The sequence below is a fragment of the Hippopotamus amphibius genome, chromosome 1 (genome assembly GCF_030028045.1).
Source record: "Hippopotamus amphibius kiboko isolate mHipAmp2 chromosome 1, mHipAmp2.hap2, whole genome shotgun sequence".
Lineage (NCBI taxonomy): Eukaryota > Metazoa > Chordata > Mammalia > Artiodactyla > Hippopotamidae > Hippopotamus > Hippopotamus amphibius.
The window spans coordinates 121943883-121950690 of record NC_080186.1 but is presented as its reverse complement, the minus strand read 5'-3'; the positions used below and the strand labels follow the sequence as shown (position 1 = coordinate 121950690).

At 31.4% G+C, this 6808-nt stretch overlaps 1 non-coding gene across 1 annotated transcript; it reads right to left on the bottom strand.

The window, feature by feature from the left end:
- Positions 1-521: 521 nt before the first annotated feature.
- On the bottom strand, positions 522-627 carry LOC130842595 (U6 spliceosomal RNA). Its single transcript, XR_009050486.1, has one exon. It is a non-coding gene; the product is annotated as a U6 spliceosomal RNA (small nuclear RNA).
- Between the last annotated feature and the right edge of the window lie 6181 nt (positions 628-6808).

Genomic DNA, 6808 nt, shown 5'->3' with positions numbered 1-6808 from the left:
GTAGACGTATGCCCTAACATATCAATAATTACATTAAATACAAATGGTCTAAATATATTCTAAATATACCACATTAAAACAGAGATTAGTAGAGTTGATTTAATAACATGACCCAACTCTATGCTGTCTAGAAAAAACTTACATTAAATATAATGATATTGGCCAGTAGAAAATAAGAGGATGGAAGATATTAATCATGCAAAAATCAATCAAAAGAATGTGGGGGTGTCTATATGAATAGCAGATAAAGTAAACTTCAGGGAAAAGAAAATTACCAAGGGTTATAGATTTTGGGAGAAAGTCCACAGAGAAAAGTGCCATTCTCATCATATCATATTTAGGGAACATGCTATTAATATGACTTATCACTGTTGATGTTCATCTTGATAACCTGGATGAGGTAGTGTTTTACAGATTTCTGAACTAAGTTACTCTTTTCATCTCACTGTTTAATTGTACTCTTTAGAGGAAAGTCACTATGTACAGTTCACTCTTGATTTTTTCTTTTTTTTCTCTTTTTTTAAAATATGGAACACTTCACTAATTTGCATGTCATCCTTGCGCTGGGGCATGCTAATGTTCTCTGTATTGTTCCAATTTTAGTGTATGTACTGCTGAAAAGAGCACCAGTTCACTCTTGATAAGAGGAAGATGATGCTCCATTTCCTTGAGAGTGGAGTATGTATAAAAGTTATTTGGAATTCTGCTCAAATTTGTCTCCCCCATTTATTTATTCAGTAATTTATTTATGTCATATCAGTATGAACTTGTGGATATTTATTTTATCTTTTGGTTTATAATTCAATACTACTTTATATGTTGTTCAGATTGTTTCAGGTTTGACTATTGGAAGCTCTTTCAGTTGGCTCTTCTGTCCCTTTGACAAACCCAAATCACTGAGTTGTCTGAACACTTTCTTACTTTCAGGCACTACAAGATGCTCCAGGCTCATTGTGTATATTTACTACCCTAGTTCTAGAATCAGTCATTTATCTAAGAATAATTCCTCTTATTGGAGAGTGGTGTTAGAAACCAAGATCTGGGCTTCTATAATCCATTACCATATAGATCATTCTAGCCTTTTCCTCTTGCTTGTCTGTAATTTCCCACCCTAAAAGTGAAAAATATTGCTTCCATTTTTTAATTGTTCAATCCCAGTATAAATTTTTAGCTCTTTAAGAATTGTTAACCTGAACTCCTGTGCAAAACAGTTTTAAGCATTAGAAGGTGATGCTTATGTGTAGTTCCTTTCAGTCCTACTGACTTCAGTCCTACAGACTTCACTCATTTTCAAAATTACTGACCTGTTTGTAGTCTCTACAGTTTTGCCTTTTCAACAAAGTCATATAAATGGAACCATACGGTGTATTGCTATTTCAGACTGGGTTTTTCCATTTAGCAATATACATTTAAGATATACGCATGTCATCTAATGGTTTGCTTGCTCATTACTTTTTTTTGTGTCTCTGAATAGTATTTCATTGTATGGATGTACAACTGTTTATTCATTTACCTACTGAAAGACATCTTGGTTGCCTCCAGTTTTTGGCAGCTATGAAGAAAGCTGCTATAAACTTTGTGTGCAGGTTTTTGTGTGGACATAAGTTTTAATTCACTTTGCAAATACCTAGCAGTGTGGTTGCTTGATGATATGGTGATAATATATTTGTATGATAATATATTTGCATGAAATTGTCAAACTCTCTTCCAAAGTGGCTATGCCATTTTACGTTCCAACCCTCAATGAATGAGAGTTTCTGCTGCACTGCATCCTCACCAGGAATTGTTATCACTCTTTTGGATTTTAGTCTTCCTAATACGTTTGTAATGATATCTCATTGCTGTTTTAAATTGCATTTCCTTAATGAAAAATGATGCTGAGCATCTTTTCATATGCTTATTTACCATCTGTAGGTCTTCTTTTATGAGCTGTCAGCTCTTTTGCCCATTTTTAAATTGGATTACTTGTTTTCTTAATGCTGAGTTTTGAGAGTTCTTTATATATTTTAGATACAAGTATTTTATCAGAGAAATGTTTTAGAAATATTTCTCCCAGTCTGTGACTTGTCTTATCACCTCTTAACAGTGTCTTTCACAAGGTGTTTCCAATTTTAATAAAGTCCAACTTATCATGTTTTTTTTCACAAATCATAATTTTAGGGGTTCATCTAAAAAGTGACTACCAAACCCAAAGTTAGAGAGATTTTCTCCTATATTTTCTTATAAGAGTTTTATAGTTTTTGCATTCTACCTTTGAAGTCTCTGCTCCATGTTGAGTTAATTTTTGTGTAAGGTGTAACATCTGAATCTAGGGGATTTTTGTTGTTGTTTTTGATACATGGGTATTCAATATTCCAGCACCATTTGTTGAAAAGATTATACTTTTGTCACTGAATTGCCTTTGCAAAAAAAATAATAATAAGTTGACTAAATTTTTTGTGGGTCATTTCTGGAATTTCCATTCTGTTCCATTGATCTATGTTTTCTTCACCAGTACCACTCAGTCTTGAATATTGTACCTTTATAGTAAGCCTTGAAATTAGGTAGTTTTCATTTCTCCACATGTGTTCTTCAGATTTGTGTTGTCTGTATTTTTTACCTTTCCATATAAACTTTAGAATCAATTTGTTATTTATAAAATAGCTTACTGAGATTTTGATTGGAATTGTGTGAAGCTATAGATCAAGTTGGAAAGAACTGACATCTTAATAACTCTTTTAATCCAGGAACATAGTCTGTCTCTGTTTAGATCATTTTGATTTCTCTTATCAGTGTTATATAGTTTTCACATGAAGATCCTATACATTTTTGTTAGATTTATATGTATTATATTAGTTTTGACTTTTTGTAATTTTTTTTTGAATTTTGATTTTTCATTGGTGGTATATAAGAAAACAACTGACTTTTTTTTATATTGACCTTTTATTCTGTGACATTGTCATACTCATTGGTTCTGGAAGAATTTTGTAGATTCTTTGGCATTTTCTAAATAAACATTCATGTCAATTGTGAATAAAGACAGTATCATTTCTTCCTGACAATCGGTATACCTTTTATTTCTTTTTCATGTCTTATTGTACAAGGTAGGACTTCTAGTATGATATTGAGTATGAGTGACAAGAGGGGGCATCCTTGCCTTGTTCTTGACCTAGGAGGACCAACATCCAATATCTCATCATTAAGTATGAAGCTAGCTGTAAGTTATTAAAAATATTCTATATCAAATTGAGAAAGTTCCTTTTCAATTCCTAGTTTGCTGAGAGTTTTACTTTTTAAAAATCAGAAATGGGTATTGATTTTTGTTAAATGCTTTTTCTCTATCAATTGATAAGATCATATAATTTCTTTCTTAACCTCCTAATTTGGTGGATTACATTGATTGATTTTCAAATCTTGAACTGGCCTTGAATACCTGGAATAAATCACAGTTCATCATGATGTATACTTTATTTCAAACATTGTTGGATTCAACTTGCTCATATTTGTTAAAGATTTTTTCATTAATATTTATCAGAAGTATTAGTCTGCTGTTTTCTCTTCCTCCCTTCCTCCCTTCTTTCCTTCCTTCCTTCCTTTCTTTTCTTTTCTTTTTTTTTTTTTTTATGTCTGTATCTGGTTTTGGTATTAGGGTAATACTAGCCTCATAGAATTATTTAGGAAATGTTCTCTCTGCCTCTACTTTCTAGGAGAGATTGTGGAGAATTGGTATTGTTTTCTCCTTAATTATTTGGTAGAATTTATCCGTGAAACCACCTGGGCCTGGCACTTTAATTTTTGGAAGGCTATTAATCATTATTTCTTTAATATATATAAGGCTATTCACTTTATTTCTCCTTGCATGAGTTTTATTTATTAATTTTTGTCTTTCAAGGAATTGACCTATTTCATCTAAGTTATCAAACTTCTAGACATAGAGTTTTTCATATTCTTTTATAATCCTTTTAATGTCAGTAGGTCAGTAGTTATGACCCCACTTTCATTTGAGATTGTTAATGTGTGTCTTTTCTGTTTTCTTAGTTGACTTGGCTATAGGTTTATCAATTTTATTGATCTTTTCAAATAACCAGCTATGGCTTTGTTGACCTCTATTTTTCTGTTTTCAGTTTTATTGATTTCTACTTTAATATTTATTATTTCTTCTGTCTGTGTTAGGGTTAATTTGCTTTTCTTTCTCTAGTTTATTAAGGCAAGGCTTAGGTTATTGATGCTCAATTTTTCTTCTTTTCTAGTGTATACATTTCATGCTATAATTTCCCTCTAAGCACTGCTTTCTCTGCAACCCACAAATATTGATAACTTTTATTTTTATTTTAATTAACTTCAGAATATATTTTTAAGATTTAACTTTAGCCTTCTTCTTTGACTTATTTAGAAATTTAGAAATTATTTAGAAATTTCCAAATTTATTTTATTTAGAAATTTCCAAATATTTGGGGTATTTGGGAATTTTCCAGCTATTCTTCTGTTATTGATTTCTGGTTAATTCCATTGTGGTCTGAGATATACTTAGTGTGATTTCTGTTCTTTCAAATTTGTAATGTTGTGTTTTATGGCCCAGAATGTGGTCTGTCTTGATGAATGTTACATATGAGCTTAGGAAGAATTTGTATTTCACTGTTCTTAGATTGAGGATTCTATAAATGTCAATTCTATAAATGTCAACTATTAAGATAAAAGTGATTGATGGTTCTGTTCAGTTCTTCTGTATCCTTACTGATGTTTTACCTACTTAGTCTATCAATTATAGACAGAAAAGTAAAGTGTTCAACTGTAATAGTAGATTCATCTCTTTCTCTTTTCTAAGTTTTTCCTCATGTATTTTGATGCCCTTTTATTAGGTACATACACATTCAAGATTGTTATATCTTCTTGTAGAATATATCTCTTTATTATTATGTAATGCCTTTTATTGTTGATAATCTACCTGGTTCTGAATTCTACTTTGTTTGAAATTAATACAATTACTGCACCTTTCTTTTAATTAGTGTTAGCCTGTCATATCTTTTTTTCATCTCTTTAAGCTATTTGAATGGTTTTCGTGTAAACAACCTATTGATTTGTCCTATTTTTTTAAATCCATTCGATGATCTGTCTTTTATTTGATGTATGTAGACCATTAAAGTGAATCGCTATTTTTGGGTTAAATATCTACCTTGTTTGTAACTATTTTCTATTCATTGCATTTATTCCTCGTTTCCGTTTTCCCTTTTTTTGGTGTTCTGTGATTTTAATTGAGCATTTTATATGATTGAATTTTGTCTCTTTTCTTAACATACCAATTTTTTTTCTTAAAAATTTTTGAATAGTTACCCTGGGGTTTATGTTATATATACACGTTTAACTGATCTAAGTCCATCTTCAGATAACACTGTATTGCTTCACATGTAATGCAGGTACTTTAGAGTATTTCCAGTTCCTCTTTTCTGTCCCTTGAGACATTCTCGTCATTCATTCCACTATCTGCTACTGTTTTTGCTTTAAATAAGTAGTTCTCTTTTAGATCAACTAAGAATAAGAAATTTAAATGTTATATTTTATGTACTTTAATTTATTCTCTATGATCTTCCTTTGCTCATGTTGGTACTTTATGCTGACCCATATCATTTTCCTTCTTCACGAAGAACTTCTTCCAACCTTGCTTAAAGGGCATGTCTGATGGCAGTGAATTCTCCCAGCTTTTGTTTGTCTGAGAAAGGATATCTCTTTCACTTTTGAAGAATAATTTTGCTCTATATAAATATCTAAGTGGATGGATTTTTTTGCTTTGAATACTTTAAATATTTCACTCTGCTTTCTTCTTGCTTGTATGATTTCTGACAAGTAATCTGTAGTAATCCTTGTCCTTGTTCTTCTGTAGGTAAGGTGTTTGTTTTTCCCTCTGACCTCTTTCAAGATTTTTTTCTTTGTCCTTGGTTTTCTGCAGTTGTAATATAATATCCCTAAGTGGTTTTGTTTGTTTGTTTTTATTTGGGGGGAAGGGTGGTATTTATCCAGCTTGGTGTTCTCTGAGATTCCTGAATCTGTGGTTTGATGCCTATTATTAATTTTGGAAAGTTCTCAGGCAATATTACTTCAAGTATATCTTCTGTTGTGTTCTCTCTTCCTTCTCCTCCTGTTATTCCAGTTACACATATGCTATACTTTTTTGTATATCCCACAGTGATTTGATGTTATGGGTTTTTCTTTTCTTTTCCTTTCTTTTATGCTTGCATTTCAGTTTGGGAAGTTTCTATTGACAAATTTTCAAGCTCACTAATTCCTTCTTTTGTGCTGTGCAGTTTAATCATAAGTACATGGAAACTATTCTTCATTTCTATTACTTTGTTTTTGATTTATAGTGTCTATTTCTATTCTTTCTTAGACTTTCTGTCTCTCTGCTCACATTACCCATCTGTTTTTGCGTGCTACCTATTTTTTCCTTTAAAGCCCTTAATATATATTTTAAATTCCCATGGTTATTTAAATTCTCTGATAATTCCAACATCTCTGATATATCTGAATCTGGTTCTGATGCTTGATTCATCTTTTCAGACTGTTTTTCTTTTCTTTCAGCTTGATCTGTTAATTTTTTGTTAAAAGCTAGTCATGTTGTACGGAGTGATAGGAAGTGATGTAAATAGGACTTTAATGTTTTAAAGGGAGGATTTATGTTAATCTGGCCAGAGGCTTCAAATTCTTCTAGTGTCCTTGATTTTTCCTCTTTTTATAGAGTGTGTGTCTTGCAGCCCTTTCAGTTGTAATTCACTGTTATTTCGCTGGACCCCTGCTGGTGTGGTGATAAGGTGTGGGAAGAAGTTTATTTTATTAT